Source organism: Ovis canadensis, chromosome 3 (genome assembly GCF_042477335.2).
Source record: "Ovis canadensis isolate MfBH-ARS-UI-01 breed Bighorn chromosome 3, ARS-UI_OviCan_v2, whole genome shotgun sequence".
Classification (NCBI taxonomy): domain Eukaryota; kingdom Metazoa; phylum Chordata; class Mammalia; order Artiodactyla; family Bovidae; genus Ovis; species Ovis canadensis.
In genome coordinates this window covers 112986523-113007707 of record NC_091247.1, presented here as the reverse complement: position 1 = coordinate 113007707, position 21185 = coordinate 112986523, and the positions used below count along the sequence as shown (strand labels likewise).

Genomic DNA, 21185 nt, shown 5'->3' with positions numbered 1-21185 from the left:
GGAAAGACTCATGCTGAAGCTGAAACTCCAATACTTTGGCCACCTGATGCAAAGAATTGACTTACTTGAAAAGACCCTGATGCTGGTAAAGACTGAAGGCAGCAGGAGAAGGGGATGACAGAGAATGAGATGGTTGGATGGCATCACCTACTGGATGGACATGAGTTTGAGCAAGTTCCGGCAGCCGGTGGTGGACAAGGAGGCCTGGTGTGCTGCATTCCATGGGGTCACAAAGAGCTGGACACTACTGAGTGAATGAACTGAACTTTCTTTCTGTTTGTATTGGAAAGATCCAAAGACAAGCTTTGAGTGTTCTAACTCAACAACACAATGGGTTTCAGACACTCGTCACTTAAAATTGCCTCTATGCTTTATCCTACAGCAAAGCCTCCCCTCTTTGTTTATATTAAGTGGCAACAGCAGCAAAGTTAACTGAGGTTTCTACTTAGTCTTAAGATCTTAAGTTTTAGACTTAGTCTTAAGATCTCCACTTAATCTTATGGTCCTCATGTCATTCAGATCTTACTCTTTATTGAAAACACTCAGTGCTTTTCTACCTCTAGACTGACCTTCTACAAAATTGTCCTCTTCTCACTCACACATGTTTCCACCCATTCTGTAATCCCCAAAGCCCTTCAGCTTTTTTCCTTCCCCAAAGAAGAAGAACCTCACCATGTTATGCACTTATTCAGATATTTTCCTTGCCTTACTCTGATCTCCTCAAAACTCTTTTAGACAATCCAGATTTAGAACTGGTTATGGAAGGAGTCAATTTGAGAAATGAACAATGAAGTTATCAAACTTAGTATGGGTTTGCAACTCACTCAGACTTACTTGAATATTATATTTTACCAGAGGTAAAATCGACAGAAGTTGATGAAATTGTAGCACTTACTACAGTCTGTCAGTTAAGTAGAGATAAGAGAGCAAATATCTATACATATAACAAATATGCTTTGGGGAGTAATTCATGATTTTGATATGTTTTGGAAGCAGTTTTGCTTCTTAACTGCATCTGGTTTTCCAATTAAGCATGGCAGCCACATAAGGGTTCTATTAGATGCCTGGTTTTGCCAAAGGAATTGGCTGTCTTAGGGTTGAGCCCTACAGTAACAATGCAGACTCAAGGAGCAAAGGGTAACACTTTAGCAGGTTACTGCACTAAATGAGCTGCTTTAACACCTCCAGGCTGTCCAGCAAATCCAAGAGTCAAAGCCAAAACTAACTTGTAACTATTGGCATGATATGTAGAGTTGACTCCAGTATTAAGCATTTGATTCTGAAGAAGTGTTTTGGAAAAATCAAATTGTTTTCTTCACCCAGAAAGCTATGGTGGCACAAAAAGGGTCTCTTGGTTCTGCCCAAGAGGCTTAAATGAATCTTCTTAAAAAGTGTTACATGCTATGACCCACTATGGGAAGGAAAATTTTAAAACTATCAAAAATAAATGGTGATGGGGACATTTCAATAAGATCTTAAAGTATAACTTTGCTGTATTTCCCATCTGTCAAACCTACCGTCTTGAAAAATTGTAAAGCTGAGGCATAAACAGAAGCCAAAACCTTTAGGACCTTCTGGAAATCTATCTACAAATGGACTTCATTCAGTTATTCCCTTTATGTTGTGATGAATATGTTTTTATCAATGTGTTTGTGTTTCTAGTCTTCTAAAAGTCGTTCATTGCCATAAAGCAACTCCTTTAATAGTAGTAAAGAAACTTTTAGGCTTTGTGTTTTCCACTTGGCAATACCCACCTATTTATCTAGTGACTGAGGTACCAACTGAGGCTTGTAAAACTACTTTAAGAACTTTAGTTGCCAAGGTTAAGGCTTTGCCCTTAGTTCTCAGGCCATTAGGAACTCAAAGACTATTCCCACATGAACTTGTCACTAGAAGCCCATTGCATGTTGGGTTTTCACCCCCTGACTTGGCTGTTCTTTTACAGTTCAACATGGCAAAATACTGTAGGGGATGAAGGCAGCATACTCAAGATCATCAACAGGTCCAAGCAGCTTCTCTCAGTGATAAAGTACTGGAACCCCTTCAGTCTCAAGTCTTGGATTACAGAAAACAACCACAACGTAAGACTCTTCTCAAACATCATTGGAAAGGATCATTCCAAGTGTTGTGAACCACAAACACTGTAGTAAAACTAAAGAGGATCAACCCTTGCATCCTTGTCTTTATATATTTATTTCCTGAATTTCTACATCAACAGCAGAGTCAAGACAGATTCCCTTGGAATCTTCCAGAAGATGACATAATGAAGGTGATAGCTTTTCCAAGCTTTCACCTTTGATCTTTGGACATTTCTTAAAACAGACAGTTTCCATTGAATATCTTTAATTTAAGCCTTCCTGTACCCTAGTAGTAAAGAACAACCACATTCTTCTTCATCTCCCTCTCCTATTTTTCATAACCACCTGTGAGATTCTTAAAGTTTCTTTCCACAATTTTCTCTGGATAAATCAGGAGGATGGACAAGTGTTATCCCAACCCTGGTGACTCAGTGGTAACAAATCTGCCTGAGAATGTAGGAGATGCAGGCTTGATCCCTAGGTTGGGAAGATCCCCTGGAGAAGGAAAAGCTTCCCTCAAAGCTCAGTCAGTAAAGAATCTGCCTGCAATGTGGGAGACCTGAATTTGATTCCTGGGTCAGGAAGATTCCCCTGGAGAAGGAAATGGCAACCCACGCTAGTATTCTTGCCTGGATAATCCCATGGATAGAGGAACCTGGCGGGCTACAGTCCATGGGGTTGCAAGAGTTGGACATGAGTTAGAGACTAAACCACCACCATCACCTGGAGAAGGAAATGGAATCCACTCCAGTATTTTTGCCTTGGAAATCCTATGGACAGAGGAGCCTGTCAGAATATAGTCCATGGAGTCACAAAGAGTCAGACACGACTTTAGTAACTGAGCACACGTGCACACTGCGACTATAACTACCTCAAGTGATACAGACCTGGAAAACTGAACACGTCAAGATTTGGTTAAACGAGACTCAGTCTCCCCAGCGACCTAGGGGAAGGATTGTGAGAATTTCCTATTGTGGACTTCTCATGTCCTGGTCTTATTTAGCTGTTCTATGTCCCTCTTGCACATGACTTTAGATCTTGTTTATCTTCATCCTTCCTGAGAACATCCAGAATGCCCAAAGAATGGCTGCTAATCCACAAGAATGATCCTCCCTCTTCCCATCTGAACTTGGTAGATGGGATGAGAAGGATGGAACAGTGCTTGGAAAAGGAAGTCCTTGGAAAATAAGTAATGACAAGCAAACAAGGGGATGAGAACTTAACCACTGACTTTGGGAAGCCTGGGAAAATATCACAGATAAACCCAGGCATGGCTTTGGATGAGGTAGTAACCATCCTGGACAACCATGTTTGGGTCAGAAGGTATTTGAGGCTGTGACATAGAGACTTCAAAAAGAAGTCACTTATAAAATAAAGAAGCTCTTATTTCTTTAACAGTCTTGGATTTAACAGTCCAGGTATGGCCATATCTTTGCTTCATGTAGACATATAAAGTGATGCCATCTTGTGATCCATTATCTCCTAGAGTATAGCAGAGGCTGGTCACAGGCACTAGCTTTTAGACTGTAGGAAAGGGAAGGAGCTGTAGGAACACGTTCCTGTGTCTTAAGACCTTGATACAAGAGCACAAATCTCTTCTGTTCACATTCAGTAGGCGAGAAGATGATAAACATTCACATCTAGCTGCAAAAAGGTCTAAGAAACATGTAGCTGAGCAGTTATGTTTTCAACTTTCTTTCTCTCTCTGTCTATTTATATATCCATCTATTTCTCTCTCTCCCTCCTTACAGAACCCCCCAACCCAGAGTCTGTAAATCTCTTCTTAGATTTGATTTCCAGTGACCTAAAGAGTTATGGGAGCTGAAAAGAATTTAAAAAGATATATAGATAAAAATGTTAAATATATCAGATACTGACAGCTGCCTGCATGCGTGCATGCTAAGTCACTTCAGTTATGTCTCACTCTTTGCAACTCTATGGATCATAGTCCTTCAGGCTCCTCTGTCCATAGAATTCTCCAGGCAAGAATATTGAAGTGGGTTGCCATATTTTCCTCCAGGGCATCTTCCCAACCCAGGGCTTGAACTCGAGTTTCCTGTGGTTCCTGCATTGCAGGTGGATTCTTTCCTTCTGAGCCACTGGGAAAGCCCAACAGCTGCCTACCCAGTGTCTCTTTTCTTTCCATCCTTTTGAAGAAAACTCTAACTCTCCCAACTATAATAAAGGCAATTGCTGGAGTTTATTCTACTACATTCTCAATGTAGTACATTCTATTACATTTTACAAGAGAACTACGTTGTTCCGTAGTCCAAGGATCCAAGGTTGTTATGAGACACAGTCTAGCCAATGAGACATAAGTGATGCCTTCCTGGGAGTCTTTGTCTTCCTCTTTTCCTTTTATTCTTCTTTTGGCTTACTATACAGATGCGCCAATGTGCTTCTAGGAGGAGCAGCCATCCTAACCAGAGACGACTAAAGTGAAAGAAAGTGAAAGTGAAGTCACTCAGTCGTGTCCGACTCTTTGCGACCCTGTGGACTGTAGCCCATTAGGTTCCTCCGTCCATGGGATTCTCCAGGCAAGAATACTGGAGTGGGTTGCCATTTCCTTCTCCAGGGGAATCTTCCCAACCCAGGGATTGAACCCAGGACTCCTGCATTGCCAGCAGACGTTTTAACCTCTGAGCCACCAGACTAAAGTAAGGATGAAAGCCAAAATGTCCAGGATGGTAGAGCTGAAAGATGGAACCTTGGTGGTCTATTATGTTTTTTAACTACTTATATAAAAGTAGTGTTTTAGTGTTTAAGCCCATGTATGGCATACACTGTATTACTGGCAGTTCAATGGGTTTCTAAGAAATGGGAAGAGTGAGCAGAAAGAGAAAGAGAGAAATTGAGAGGGAGGGAGAAGTTTCCTTTCTACTTACCTCCATCTTCATGTGTATGTGTATATATATTGATAAAAAGCATAGATATCAGTAAGCCTCTGATGGACATTTTCCATTTTACTCCGCAGGTCCATTTTTCATCCTTCATAGCCATCCTGGTGCCTTGGGTGGCTATCCATATGGACTGTGCCAACAATTTCCTTTCCCTCCATTCTTCCAATGGGTTTTGCTAGTAGAAGACATTGGCAAGAGATCTGGAGAGCAGGAGGAAAGTCAGGTCGGAATATTTATTCTTCACCTTCTCTGTGGTGCTTCTCAGCTAAAGGCCACACTCCTCTCAGATGGCCCTCTCCCCACAGCTCACTTTCTTGGTTCCTCTAACCACTTCCTCCCCCATCTGATCAGGCTGGGGTGTCAGGTGATGATGGATCCCTGTTCTGCTCTTTGGTCCTTTTCCTAAACTCTGCTCATATTTTTGCAAACAATTATTTTATGATTTCTCCTTAAATTACCCAGTCTGAAAGTGCCATTTGATTTCTGCCTGGATCCTAGCTGACCCATTTCCGGATTAGAGCCCTGCTTCCAGGTTTAGAGTCACACGGAAGCAGCAAGCCCTAGTGGTAGAGACAACCTTTGGCAACTTCCTGTATACCAAAGCAGCTCACTATTATCCTATAACAGTAGGTTGAGAAAGACTTGGAAGATAAGAAAGAGAGATTAGAGAACAGAATCTGAAGACAGAAAGCCAGAGTCCAGCAGCAGGGAGATACCATTACTTCTGTGCCTCACTTTACTCATCTATAAAGTGGGACAATAATGATACTTGTCTCATAAAATTACAATCAGGATTAAATGAAATATACATGTAAAACACAAGAGTTCCTGGGACTTTATAAATAATCAATTGCTATAATGGTAATAATGTGTGTGTGTGTTAGTTGCTTAGTCATGTCCAACTCTTGGCGATCCCATCAACTGTAACCCACCAGGCTCCTCTGTCCATGGAATTCTCCAAGAAAGAATATTGGAATGGGTTGCCGTTTCCTACTCCAGTGGATCTTCCCAATCTAGGGATCAAACCTGGGTCTCCTGCATTGTAGGCGGGTTCTTTACCATCTGAGCCCCCAAGAAAGTCCCACAGTAATAATAATTCTTCTTAAGTACCAAGGACCAGACAAGATGCTGGTTGCTCCAGGAGATTTCCGAGTGGACAAATGAAATCAAGGACAATTTTTGCTGTTCTAATGAAGAATATCTGACTTCATATTTTGATAAATTGACTGTTGACAGCTTTGAGCCTTACCTCCTCCTCTTCCCCTTCAGCCTCACACTAGGACAAGCTGATAAGAAAGCCTGGGTATTCACCTTTTTAGTGCCAGTCAAACCATAAGCCCTTGCTACATGGGGATTCCTTGCCCAGCCCCACAATACAACCCAGGCCATTCTCATTTCTTTTTTATTTCAGTCTCACTTGGGAAGCCTGTCCTGTTCTCCCCAGACACCTCAATCACGTAAGTAATAAGCCTTTCTGTACCCTTTTGGTGTGTGTGTGTGTATGTGTCTGTGTGTATGTGGCAGCATCAGTACCAACATCAGAACCAAACCAGCTTTGGGTGAGAATCCATCCACCTCTGGCAAGACATGAGAGTCACTAGAGAAATTTTAAAAATTCCAGCTGCTGGGAGCCCATCTCAGACATGTAACATGAGAGTTTGCTGACTTGGGACAGATAGGGATAGATGAGGTAGGTTAGGTAACTGTATCAGAGAAGGCAGTGGCACCCCACTCCAGTACTCTTGCCTGGAAAATCCCATGGATGGAGGAGCCTGGTAGGCTGCAGTCCATGTGGTCGAGAAGTCGGACATGACTGAGTGACTTCACTTTCACTTTTCACGTTCACTTTTCACTTTCATGCACTGGAGAAGGAAATGGCAACCCACTCCAGTGTTCTTGCCTGGAGAATCCCACAGATGGGGGAGCCTGGTGGGCTGCCGTCTATGGGGTCACACAGAGTTGGACACGACTGAAGCGACATAGCAGCAGAAGCAGCAGGTAACTGTATGTTTAAAAGAAGTTACCTAGCTGATTCCAGTGATGAATCTGGCATAAACACATTGAGCAGATTAATTTTGTGACTTTGGGTTATATTGGTCCGGGGACTCTTGACTCAAGGATATTATAATCCCACCATTTGCTCATTGCCCTGCCATTAGCATGGGTTGTTAATATGGAATACTCAGCTTCATTAAAAATATGTTAAAGAATTAAGTCATCCATACAGAGAAATTCACCTCAGCAGAATAACTTTGATGTAGCTGAAGGAAACTTCTCATAGTTTTCTTTTTTTAAATATAAATTTATTTATTTTAATTGGAGGTTAATTACTTTACAATATTGTATTGGTTTTGCCATACATCAACATGAATCTGCCACAGGTATACACGTGTTCCCCATCCTGAACCCCCCCATCCCTCCTCCCTCCCTGTACCATCCCTCTGGGTCATCCCAGTGCACCAGCCCCAAGCATCCAGTATCATGCATCAAACCTGGACTAGCGATTCATTTCATATATGATATTATACATGTTTCAGTGCCATTCTCCCAAATCATCCCACCCCCTCCCTCTCCCACAGAGTCCAAAAGACTGTTCTATACATCTGTGTTTCTTTTGCTGTCTCACATACAATATTCTTGCCTGGAAAATCCCATGGACGGAGGAGCCTGGTAGGTTACAGTCCATGGGGTCGCAAAGAGTCGGACACGACTGAGCGACTTCACTCATTCCTCATACAGTGTTATTGTTACCATCTTTCTAAATTCCATATATATGCGTTAGTATACTGTATTGGTGTTTTTCTTTCTGGCTTACTTCACTCTGTATAATAGGCTCCAGTTTCATCCACCTCATTAGAACTGATTCAAATGTATTCTTTTTAATGGCTGAGTAATACTCCATTGTGTATATGTACCACAGCTTTCTTATCCATTCATCTGATGGTGGACATCTAGGTTGTTTCCATGTCCTGGCTATTATAAACAGTGCTGCGATGAACATTGGGGTACATGTGTCTCGATTCTGGTTTCCTCGGTGTGTATGCACACCAGTGAGATTGCTGGGTCATAAGGCAGTTCTATTTCCAGTTTTTTAAGGAATCTCCACACTGTTCTCCATAGTGGCTGTACTAGTTTGCATTCCCACCAACAGTGTAAGAGGGTTCCCTTTTCTCCACACCCTCTCCAGCATTTGTTGCTTGTAGACTTTTGGATCATAGCCATTCTGACTGGCCTGAAATGGTACCTCTTTGTGGTTTTGATTTGCATTTCTCTGATAATGAGTGATGTTGAGCATCTTTTCATGTGTTTGTTAGCTATCCGTATGTCTTCTTTGGAGAAATGTCCATTTAGTTCTTTGGCCCATTTTTTGATTGGGTCGTTTATTTTTATGGAATTGAGCTGCATGAGTTGCTTATATATTTTTGAGATTAGTTGTTTGTCAGTTGCTTCATTTGCTATTATTTTCTCCCATCCTGAAGGCTGTCTTTTCACCTTGGTTATAGTTTCCTTTGTTGTGCAGAAGCTTTTAAGTTTAATCTCATAGTTTTCTAATGAATTAGCTAAAGAGAAAGAAAATTCAGCCTATCAGTCCTGGGGTTCCTGGTGGTCCAGTGGTTAAGACTCTACACTTTCAATGCAGAGGGCACAGGTTCCATCTCTGGTTGGGGAACTAAAAGCTCACATGTCACGGCCAAAACCAAAACAAGCAACAATTATCAGTCTTTTATCCATTTCCTAGTAAATATTATCGGTAGGAATAAGCAGTACAAAAGAAAATGATAGTGGTTGAAACTACACATGATAAAATTTGTTATAGATGAAAATCTGGCCAAAGAATCATGCCTTTATGCTCATTTTGAAACATGCACATGTCAAACAGGGAAAAATTAGACTTGGCAAAAGTAATCAACACTAAATAAAACTGCTAACAACTACCCTGGCATATGTTAAAATTTATTATTGCCTAAAATTGACAGAAGAATCTAATTTTTTGACTAAGTTTAGGTATGAATAATTTGACCTGAGACAATTGGGTTTGGTACAAATAATAGCTATAAAAGAAAACTTGCAATTGCAGAAACTATAATCAGTAAAAATTTGATATGAGCAATAAGAAGGAAAAACCACATTGGATAACATTTTCATTTAAACCTTATGTGGAAAATAATTGATCCCAATGAAAAGAATTTCCATAAATTAAAAATTACAATGGAAAAAAAAGGAAATATCTTAATGTCTGGGAATAAAAATTTTATCAAAGAATTAAAGTAGCTCAATAAGAAGTAGGTCTAAAAATACTTTCTTAATGAGTATTTTTATCCATATAAGCATAGTTTTGATGTAAAGCTTTTAATTCCTGTATACAAGGGTCAAAGATTGTCCACAAGATCAGAAAGTCCACAGGTTTGTGGGCTGTCTCATAGATACTGAAACCCTTACCAGGTGGAAGAAGTTAACTACATGATGACCAGACCATAGCCACAACACAAGTTGCCACAATTCTGAGAAATGACCTTGGAGAAATGGGAACAAATTGATCCTGGTATTGAAGATTAACTGTACTTAAAATAATCAAGATGACGCTGATCAGACCATTGCATGACCAATTTCAAGATAATTGTCAGCGCTCAGGAGACAAACCCTTTATAGTTTTTTTCCCCTAGGTTTCTCTTTCCTTATCTAGTTTCTTACTAAGGGAACTGAACTGTAATTCTAATCTTGAAGTTGACGGAAGTAGCCATCTTTCACAATGCAAATTCCACTATAGAAAAGAGAAATAATAAGTGTTGGGGAGGATGTGGACAAACTGGACCTCTCTACCCTGCTGGGGAGATTGTAACACAGCACAGCCACTTTGGAAAACAGCCTGACAGATTCCCAAAATGTTACACATAGATTACCATGAGTGTGTGCATGCTCAGTTGCTTCAGTTGTGTCTGACTTTTTGCCACCCTATGGACTGTAGTTTGCCAGGCTCCTCTGTCCATGGGATTTTCCAGGCAAGAATGCTGGAGTGGGTTGCCATGCCTGCCTCCAGGGGATCTTCCTGACCCAGGGACTGAACCCGAGTCTCTTATGTCTCCACATTGGCAGGCGGGTTCTTTACCATTAGTGCCACCTGGGAAGCCCATAAATTACCATATAACCCAGCAAATCTGTTCCTAGGTATATACCCAAGAAAACTAAAAACGTGTGTCCACATAAAAACTTGTTTACAAGTGTTTGTAGCAGCATTATTCATAATAGGTAACAGTGAAAACAATCCAAGTGGCTATCACCTGATGAATGGATAAGCAAATTTGTCCTTTATCCATATAATGCAGTATTTGGGGGCAATATAAAGAAATAAAGTACTGATTTAGTACAACAAGGATGAATCTTGAAGACATTAATCTGAGTGAAAAAAGCCAGTCACAAAAGACCACATATTGTATGATTGCATTTATATTAAATGTCCAGAATATGCAGATTTATAGAGACAGGCAAGAATACTGAAGTGGTTTGCCATTCCCTTCTCCAGTGAACCACATTGTGTCAGACCTCTCCACCATGCCTGCCCATCTTGGGTGGCCCCACAGGGCATGGCTTAGTTTCACTGAGTTAGACAAGGCTGTGGTCCTAGTGTGCTTAGATTGACTAGTTTTCTGTGATTATGGTTTCAGTGTGTCTGCCCTCTGATGCCCTCTTGCAATGCTACCATCTTACTTGGGTTTCTCTTACCTTGGACATGGGGTATCTCTTCACGGCTGCTCCAGCAAAGCACAGCTGCTGCTCCTTGCCTTGGATGAGGGGTATCTCCTCACCACCGCCCCTCCCTACCTTGAACGTGGAATAGCTCCTCTAGGCCCTCCGGCGCCCGCGCGGCCACCGTTCCTTGGATGTGGGGTCGCTCCTCCTGGCCGCTGCCCCTGGCCTCAGGCATGAGGAAGCTCCTCCCGCCTACTCCTGCACTGTCCCAGCCTGACATTCTTGGCTGCCGCCCCTGACCTCGGACGTGGCATAGCTCCTCTTGGCCGTCCTCTGTACGCCATTGCAGCCGCTCGCACTCTGCACGCTGTATGCTACTGGAGATCAGTGGAGAAATAACTCCAGAAAGAATGAAGGGATGGAGCCAAAGCAAAAACAATACCCAGTTGTGGATGGGACTGGTGATAGAAGCAAGGTCCGATGCTGTAAAGAGCAATATTCCATAGGAACCTGGAATGTCAGGTCCATGAATCAAGGCAAATAGGAAATGGTCAAACAGGAGATGGCAAGAGTGAACGTCAACACTCTAGGAATCAGCGAACTAAAATGGACCGGAATGGGTGAATTTAACTCAGATGACCATTATATCTACTACTGAGGGCAGGAATCCCTTAGAAGAAATGGAGTAGCCATCATGGTCAACAAAAGAGTCTGAAATGCAGTCCTTGGATGCAATCTCAAAAATGACAGAATGATCCCTGTTCATTTCCAAGGCAAACCATTCAATATCACGGTAATCCAAGTCTATGCCCCAACCAGTAATGCTGAAGAAGCTGAAGTTGAACGGTTCTATGAAGACCTCCAAGATCTTTTAAAACTAACACCCCAGAAAGATGTCCTTTTCATTATAGGGGACTGGAATGCAAAAGTAGGGAGTCAAGAAACACTTGGAGTAACAGGCAAATTTGGCCTTGGAATATGGAATGAAGTAGGGCAAAGACTAATAGAGTTTTTCCAAGAAAATGCACTGGTCATAGCAAACACCTTCCAACAACACAAGAGAAAACTCTACACATGGACATCACCAGATAGTTAACACCAAAATCAGATTGATTATATTCTTTGCAGCCAAAGATGGAGCTGACTGTGGCTAAGATCATGAACTCTTTATTGCTAAATTCAGACTTAAATTGAAGTAAGGAAAACCACTAGACCATTCAGGTATGACCTAAACCAAATCCCTTATGATTATACAGTGGAAGTGAGAAATACATTTAAGGGCCTAGATCTGATAGATAGAGTGCCTGATGAACTATGGGATGAGGTTCGTGACTTGTACAGGAGACAGGGATCAAGACCATCCCCATGGAAAAGAAATGGAAAAAAGCAAAATGGCTATCTGAGGAGGCCTTCCAAATAGCTGTGAAAAGAAGAGAAGCGAAAAGCAAAGGAGAAAAGGAAAGATATAAGCATCTGAATGCAGAGTTCCAAAGAAAAGCAAGAAGAGATAAGAAAGCCTTCTTCAGCGATCAATGCAAAGAAATAGAGGATAACAATAGAATGGAAAAGACTAGAGATCACTTCAAGAAAATGAGAGATACCAAGGGAATATTTCATGCAAAGATGGGCTCGATAAAGGACAGAAATGGTCTGGACGTAACAGAAGCAGAAGATATTAAGAAGAGGTGTCAAGAATACACAGAAGAACTATACAAAAAAGAACTTCATGACCAAGATAATCACGATGGTGTGATCACTCATCTAGAGCCAGACATCCTGGAATGTGAAGTCAAGTGGGCCTTAGAAAGCATCACTATGACCAAAGCTAGTGGAGGTGATGGAATTCCAGTTGAGCTATTTCAAATCCTGAAAGATGATGCTGTGAAAGTGCTGCACTCAATATGCCATCAAATTTGGAAAACTCAGCAGTGGCCACAGGTCTGGAAAAGATCAGTTTTCATTCCAACCCCAAAGAAAGGCAATGCCAAAGAATGTTCAAACTACTGCACAATTGCACTCATCTTACATGCTAGTAAAGTAATGCTCAAAATTCTCCAAGCCAGGCTTCAGCAATACGTGAACTGGGAACTTCCAGATGTTCAAGCTGGTTCTAGAAAAGGCAGAGGAACCAGCGATCAGAGTGCCAACATCTGCTGGATCATCAAAAAAGCAAGAGGGTTCCAGAGAAACATCTATTTCTGCTTTATTGCCTATGCCAGAGCCTTTGACTGTGTGGATCACAATAAACTGTGGAAAATTCTGAAAGAGATGGGAGTGCCAGACCACCTGACCTGCCTCTTGAGAAAACAATTGCAGGTCAGGAAGCAACAGCTAGAACTGGACATGGAACAACAGACTGGTTCCAAATACGAAAAGGAGTACGCCAAGTCTGTATATTGTCACCCTGCTTATTTAACTTCTATGCAGAGTACATCATGAGAAACGCTGGGCTGGAAGAAGCACAAGCTGGAATCAAGATTGCTGGGAGAAATATCAATAACCTCCGATATCCAGATGACACTACCATTATGGCAGAAATTGAAGAGGAGCTAAAAAGGCTCTTGATGAAAGTGAAAGAGGAGAGTGAAAAAGTTGGCTTAAAGCTCAACATTCAGAAAATGAAGGTCATGGCATCTGGTCATGAGATCTATTTCATGGGTAATAGATGGGGAAACTGTGGAAACAGTGTCAGACTTTATTTTGAGCGGCTCTAAAATCACTGCAGATGGTGACTGCAACCATGAAATTAAAAGACGCTTACTCCTCAGAAGAAAAGTTATGACCAACCTAGACAGCAAATTCAAAAGCGGAGACATTACTTTGCCAACAAAGTTCTGTCTAGTCAAGGCTATGGTTTTCCCAGTGGTCATGTATGGATGTGATAATTGTATTGTGAAGAAAGCTGAGCACTGAATAATTGATGCTTTTGAACTGTGGTGTTGGAGAAGACTCTTGAGAGTCCCTTGGACTGCAAGAGATCCAACCAGTCCATTCTGAAGGAGATTAGCCCTGGGATTTCTTTGGAGGGAATGATGCCAAAGCTGAAATTCCAGTACTTTGGCCACCTCATGCGAAGAGTTGACTCATTGGAAAAGACTGTGATGCTGGGAGGGATTGGGGGCAGGAGGAGAAGGAGACAACAGAGGATGAGATGGCTGGATGGCATCACTGACTTGATGGACGTGAGTCTGAGTGAACTCCGGGAGTTGGTGATGGACAGGGAGGCCTGGTGTGCTGCGATTCATGGGGTCGCAAAGAGTCGGACATGACTGAGCGACTGAACTGAACTGAACAGAACGGATAGAGACAGGAGGTAGACTGGTGGTGACTGAGGGCTGAAGGGCCTGAGCAGAAAGTGGGAAGGAAGGGCTAGTGAGTACACAGTTTCCTTTTGGGGTGATTGAATACCCTGCAATCCATCATGGTGATGGTTGCGCAGCTCTGTGGTCATACCAAAAGAACCATTGATTTGTACATTTTAAATTAGTGAATTGTATGGTATGTGAGTTATATCTCAGTTAAAAATGCGAATCTCCTCAAATGGAATCACATTCGAAAACCTTGGAAATTCAGCTTTTATCTCTAGGTATCAATCTCCTCCTCTGAATAATAGGAATAATCTTAATAACTTATAAGGATGTTGAAAGAATTAATGAAGTGATATATGTGAAAGTGCTCTCATGTCATGCAGTGTCCATGGTAGAAACAACTAACTGCCCCCGATCTGTGCTTCCCCTTCTATGGCATAGAAATGGCATGGGGAAAGAGTTGCCAGGCAGAGACTGCAATTTCCACAGCTTCCTGCATCCAGTTATTTCATTATCTAGTTCTGAACAATAGTGTGTGAGCAGAAGTGACGTGTGTGGTCCAGGTGTTTAGGCAGCTGCTCTGTTTGTATCTCTCTCTGTTTCCTCTCGCAGCTGGGTGCTGAGCAACCAACAGGGAGGGTAGAGTCATAAGATGGGACATGCCTGTGTTTTTAAATCCCTCTAAGGATAAAACCCACTGTCAGCCACATGTATCACATTGGACTGATTGTCTCAGTGAGAAATAAGGTTATTTGGTTGAAATACTTTTATTATAGCAGCTAGAGTTTACTTCACTAGTACGAAAACGTAAGTAGGTCCTCAATAAATTTTCAACAACAAAAAGATACCTTTGTCATTTGTTAGGACCTTTGGAGTTTTAAAATAAGAGCCAATAAGACTGAAAGAGGACAGTTATTGAATCTGAAAAGAGGAGGACATGAATGGATGGGACAGTGGCTTGGTACTGACTAGATTCCACCCAAAATCATATGAGGTGTTTATTGTACCGTTCATTCCTCATCATTCCTTAAGGGTAGGGTCATGGAGAAGTCCTAGGATCATGGAGAAGGTACCATATCAATTCTGAATCCTATGCACTATTTGTCAACCCTTATCTCTATAGTGGGCTTCCCTCATAGCTCAGTTGGTAAATCATCTGCCTGCAATGCAGGAGACCTGGGTTCGGTTCCTGGGTCGGGAAGATCCCCTGGAGAAGGAAATGGCAATCTACTCCAGTATCCTTGCCTGGAGAATCCCATGGACAGAGGAGCCTGACAGGCTACAGTCCATGGGATCGCAAGAGTCGGACACGACTTGGTGACTAAACCACAACCACCAATCTCTATAGTGAGCCCACATTCATGAGGAGGGAAACAGATAATAAGTCAAACAAATACATAAAGCATATGATATATTTGATAGTGATGACTGTCATGGATTAAATAAAGCAAGAAGGAAGTGTGGGAACTCAGGAGTGGTATTTGGTTTTAAGTAAGATGGTTAAGGAATATGCAAAGGGAAGGTGACATCTGAACAAAGGCTTGAAAACAGAGAGGAAGCAAGCCATGACTTCCAAATAGAGGGAAGAATGGTACAGAGACCCTGACATAGAAACACACCAAATGCATTAGGAAAAATAGGGAGGTTAATTTAATGCAGCTGGGGAAGGCTAGGCAATGGAGAAGGCAATGGCACCCCACTCCTGTACTCTTGCCTGGAAAATCCCATGGATGGAGGAGCCTGGTGGGCTGCAGTCCATGGGGTCGCTAGGAGTCGGACACGACTGAGCGACTTCTTTTTCACTTTTCACTTTCATGCATTGGAGAAGGAAATGGCAACCCACTCCAGTATTCTTGCCTGGAGAATCCCAGGGACGGGGGAGCCTGGCAGGCTGCCGACTATGGGGTCGCACAGAGTCAGACATGAATGAAGCGACTTAGCAGCAGCAGACAATCAGAAGAGTGATAGGGAAGAGGTCAAAGAGGTAATGGAGTGGGACTCGATTGCACGGAGGCTTGGGAACTAGACAAAGAGCATAATGGGGGATCTACAAGAGATAACTGACTGATCTTCCTGACTTCAGCAGTGAATGCTGGCACAGTGCCCCAAAGAGAGATGGGTCCATTTCCACATTAACAGATCTGGATTTGTCAGGATATAGATATAGTCCCACAATAGAAACCAGCAAGAACTCAGCTGGTGAAAGGGATCCAAGATGCCCCATCTTCCCGCCCCTTATCACAACGAAGCCACATCAGTGTTGATGCAGCCTGAGATGGCACGTGCAGGAGTGAGAGGGAAGGAGGGAGTTTGAAAGACTGAATAGTCGCCAGATATAGACTGTTTAATCTGGAAGAGATTAAGTCATAAGGATACTAAAATAAACATGCCGTATATGTTTTGCACATCTTAGTTTTAGTGGATTAGATTTTAGGTTCCTTGTTTGCATTTTTTTCTTTTAAATGGTCAGGGTTAATTTTTATTTTATTTTTATATTTATCTTTATTGAAATAGGGTTTACTTAAAATATTACATTGTTTCTGGTGTGAAATGCACTAATTTAATATCTTTATAGATTACACTGCGTATGGATATTGGATATTGTGCTTGTGCTGCTGTGCTCAGTCATGTCTGACTCTTTGCAATCCCATGTGTAGCCTGTCAGGCTCCTCTGTTCATGGAATTTTTCAGGCAAGAATGTTGGAAGGGGTTGCCATTTTTTCCTCTAGGGGATCTTCCTGACCCAGGGATCGAACCTGTATTTATTTCTTTTCCTGCATTTGTAGGCGGGTTCTTTACCACTAGTGCCACCTGGGAAGCCCAAATACAAAGTTACTATAAAATGTTGCTTATATTTCCTGTGTTGTACTTTACATCCTTATAACTTATTTATTTCATACCAGGTAGTTGTCTCTCTTAATCCTCTTTGCCTATTTTTCCATAGAAAACATACAGATGGCCAACAATTGCATGAAAAGATGCTCAATGTCACTTATTATCAGAGAAATGAAAGTCAAAACCACAATGAGATATCATCTTGGAGATATCCTGTTCGAATGACTATTATCCAAAAGACAAGAATAAGAGTTGGAGAGGATGTGGAAAAAAGAGAACTCTCATACATTTTTGGTGGGAACGTAAATTGAGGTATCCGCAATGGAAAACTGTATGGAGATTCCCCAAAATATTAAAAATAGAACTATCATATGCTTTAGCAACTCACGTTTGGGTATTTATCCAAAGAAAAATGAAAAACTGTAACTTGAAAAGTTATCTTTATCCCCATACGCACTGCAGCGTTATTTGCAATAGCCAAGATATGGCAGCCGCGTGAACGTACACTGATAGATGAGTGGCTAAAGATGATGCGGTATGTATATCACCACATGACTACCACTCAGCTATAAAAAGAACGACATTTTTCCATTTGCAGTAACATAGATGGATTTGTTTGCTTTTCTTTAATCCCTTTTTTCCTATTCCTCATATTTGACAATTTCCATGATCTTATCTTAAAGTTTGCTGATACTCTCTTCTGCTTGTTCAAACCTGCCTTTGAACTCCTGTAGTGAGTTTTTTCATTTGGGTTACTGTACTTTTCAGCTCCAGAATTTCATTTTGATCTTTTTTTCAGATTGTCTGTCTCTTTAATGATATTTCCATTTTGTTCACATATCATCTTTTTGAGTTTTTCTACATCTTCCTTTAGTTTTTGAGCATTTTAAGACAGTTGTTTTAAAGTTTTTGTCTTGGAGATCTGCCATTAGGTCTTTACAGAAACTTTCTGTAAAGAAAGTTTCTTTTTTTTCCCTTTAAATGAGCCACACTTCCTGACTTCTTTGTGTGCTTGTGCCTTTTTGTTGCACAGTGGACATTTGAATCTAATAATGTGATAACTCTATAAATAAGATTCTCCCTCTTCCCCAGGATTTGCTGTTTTTTGTCATTATTCCTTTTTTGTTTATTTGTTTTTTAATTGTGTCAAATGTCTCTATGCTGAGGATCAGGCTGAGTTGTAAACCTAAGATCTTCTCAGGTCTTTTCTGAGACTTTTCCTAGGTATGTATGGTCACTGTCTAATTTTTCCCGTATATATGTAGTGATTTTTGAATGTCCTCGTTTTTAATATCTGGCTTATAAAAGAGGGAAAAGTAAAAAATGAAGTGGAGGGGACAGAAAACTGGACCTTTAAATACCCTGGAATTCACTTCAGCTTAGGAGAAGGCAATGGCACCCCACTCCAGTACTCTTGCCTGGAAAAGTCCCATGGACAGAGGAGCCTGGTGGGTTGCAGTCCATGGGGTCGCTAACAGTCGGACATGACTGAGCGACTTCACTTTGACTTTTCACTTTCACGCATTGGAGAAGGAAATGGCAACCCACTCCAGTCTTCTTGCCTGGAGAATCCCAGGGATGGGGGAGCCTGCTGGGCTGCCATCTGTGGGGCCGCACAGAGTTGGACACGACTGAAGCGACTTAGCAGCAGCAGCAGCAGGAGGGGCTTGCAGCATTGTGTGCGGCAGCTGCCTGCCTTTCTGTCTGCCCCTCTGTGATCAGAAACAGCTATAAGTAAGCAGTGTAGATTTCCAGTATTTATAGGACAGGGTCCTTTTTGACTTCTCTGACTTCTATAAGCTATGTACAAGTTGCTCCAGGAACACCAGCACAGCTGCCCACCATAGGGCTGGGAGTGGGGGATGGATAGCTGCTGCTATGCTAAGAGCTGAAATTGACCAAAATTAACTGTAATTTACCATCCAAGGCTTCCTCTGGAAATTGCAAACCTTCAACAGACTCCAGAGTTCAAGTACATCCAAGAGATTCTGCCAGTGCAATTGTTATTTGCATGGGGAGACAGAATCCTGGTGCCCCCTACTTCAAGTTCACAGAATCCTCTATCAATAGATGAAATCCTCCATGTTGAATAATATGTTGATTTTTATGTGCTCTATTAGTCAGTGTTCTCAAGAGAAGGAAAACCAGTAAGACATGTATGTAGAGAGACAGAGATCTATTACAAAGAATTGCTCATGTACCAATGGAGCTTGGCAAGTTTCAAGACCTGCAAGGTGAGTGGGTGAAGGTGGAGACCCAGTAAAGCTAATGGCATAGTTCCAGTCTTAAGGCCAGGAGGCTCACAACTCATGAAGGGTCAGTGTTTCAGTTCAAGTTCAAAGGCAGGAAGAAGTCAATACACTTACATATGGAGGCTTTCCGGCAGGAAGAATCCTCGCTCAAGGGAGACTCAGACTTTATTCTATTCAGGTCTTCAACGACTAGATGAGGCATACTCACATTATGGAGGGCAATCTGCTTTACTCAGTCTACCAATTTGTTAATTTCATTAAAAAAACCCTCATTAAAAAAAACCCCTCAGTTAAAAAAACCCTCATAAATACCCTCATTAAAAAAAGAAAATAAAAATCCCTTATAGAAACACTGGATAATGTTTGATCAAGTATCTGGGCATCGCATGGTCAGTCAAATTGACACAAAAATTAACCATCACACTTCAAATACAGAAATCGTATTTGGAAACGACTGGTCCCTTTAGAAAAGGTTGATAAAAACAAACCCTCAGTGACTGCATCTTCTCAGTGTATTACTCAAATATCTGTGGAATATGCCCAATACATTGTGATCCTCAGTTCAGTTCAGTTCAGTCGCTCAGTCATGTCCAACTCTTTGCGACCCCATGAATCACAGCACGCCAGGCCTCCCTGTCCATCACCAACTCCCAGAGTTCACCCAGACTCACATCCATCGAGTTGGTGATGCCATCCAGCCATCTCATCCTCTATCGTCCCCTTCTCCTCCTGACCCCAATCCCTCCCAGCATCAGAGTCTTTCCCAATGAGTCAACTCTTCACATGAGGTGGCCAAAGTACTGGAGTTTCAGCTTGAGCATCATTCCTTCCAAAGAAATCCCAGGGCTGATCTCCTTCAGAATGAACTGGTTGGATCTCCTTGCAGTCCAAGGGACTCTCAAGAGTCTTCTCCAACACCATAGTTCAAAAGCATTAATTCTTCGGTGCTCAGCTTTCTTCACAGTCCAACTCTCACATCTATACATGACTACTGGAAAAACCATAGCCTTGACTATATGGACTTTTGTTGGCAAAGTAAAGTCTCTGCTTTTGAATAGGCTATCTAGGTTGGTCATAACTTTTCTTCCAAGAAGTAAGCGTCTTTTAATTTCATGGCTGCAGTCACCAAGCCCTGGACAAAATAGATACTTTATGATTTTGGTGATGATGCTGATGAAGTGCAAGGCACTTAAGTACTTGACAGTTAATATTTATGGAGCGAGATATTTCCTTTAATGCTGTTTTATAGGCAAGAGGGAAATGCTGCAAACATATTTTGGAAAAAATACAAGTTTGTCAGGGTCTTGAGTTACCCCATGCTCAGAGTGCAGGAGTAACTTATGTTAATACGGAACATTCACACTTTATATAAGCAGGACTTAGGGAAGTTTCAAAATATCTGGAAAACAGACTTTGTATAAAGATATTAATACTGGAATGATAAACCCCTCACAATGTCCCCAGGGAACAGCTGAGTGGACAAGGCTGGTTTAGAGACAGCCTTTAATGTAGTAAAAAGTCATTAAACTTTGAAGTCTACTGTTGCAGGAGTACCGAACAGTAAAATCAAGAATGGACGACATCTCACATTCTTTCCACCTTGTTTAAAGCTCAAGCACTTCTTTCAGTGCCAGACCAGGGAATAAAGCCTGGATCCGGGAGGGGAGCTGTGGATAGAAACATTAATCAAATTTGCTTTGAGGAAAGTTACTCACCTGGAGCACAAAACGTCTGGGAACGTCACAGGCCATTCTTGGTTGGTAAATTGAAGACCAAGTGCTTGGGACACTAGTCCTTTGGCAATTATTCACTCTCTCTTTTCTCTTAATCCAGGTTGTAGAATCATATGTTAGAATTGGAGACATACTTGGAGACTGATTAGTTTCTTTGTCTCTCCCATTTCAGAATGTGGGAACTCATTAGGGCCACATATCTCACCAAGGTAGAGCCAGTTTCAAAACACTGTGAGTGCAGCCTTCTGAGACGTTTCTAACTGATCCTTAGAGTAGAGCAGACCTTCTTTCTCAGTCACACGCATGCTATCGGTAGAAGTGATTTCACTCTTTCACGACCATGGTTTAAACGTGTAGATGATTCACACACTTCATTTACTTCTTCATTTCT

General features: G+C 41.7%; 1 protein-coding gene across 1 annotated transcript in view; it reads left to right on the top strand.

Moving 5' to 3' along the window:
• TSPAN8 (tetraspanin 8) overlaps nucleotides 1-21185 on the top strand; it is a 184266-nt gene that overhangs the window by 61970 nt on the left and 101111 nt on the right. Inside the window, exons 3-4 of the mRNA XM_069584009.1 lie at nucleotides 5053-5201; nucleotides 6390-6435. The gene's annotated coding sequence lies outside the window, so the exon portion shown is untranslated. The remainder of the gene's footprint in view (nucleotides 1-5052; nucleotides 5202-6389; nucleotides 6436-21185) is intronic.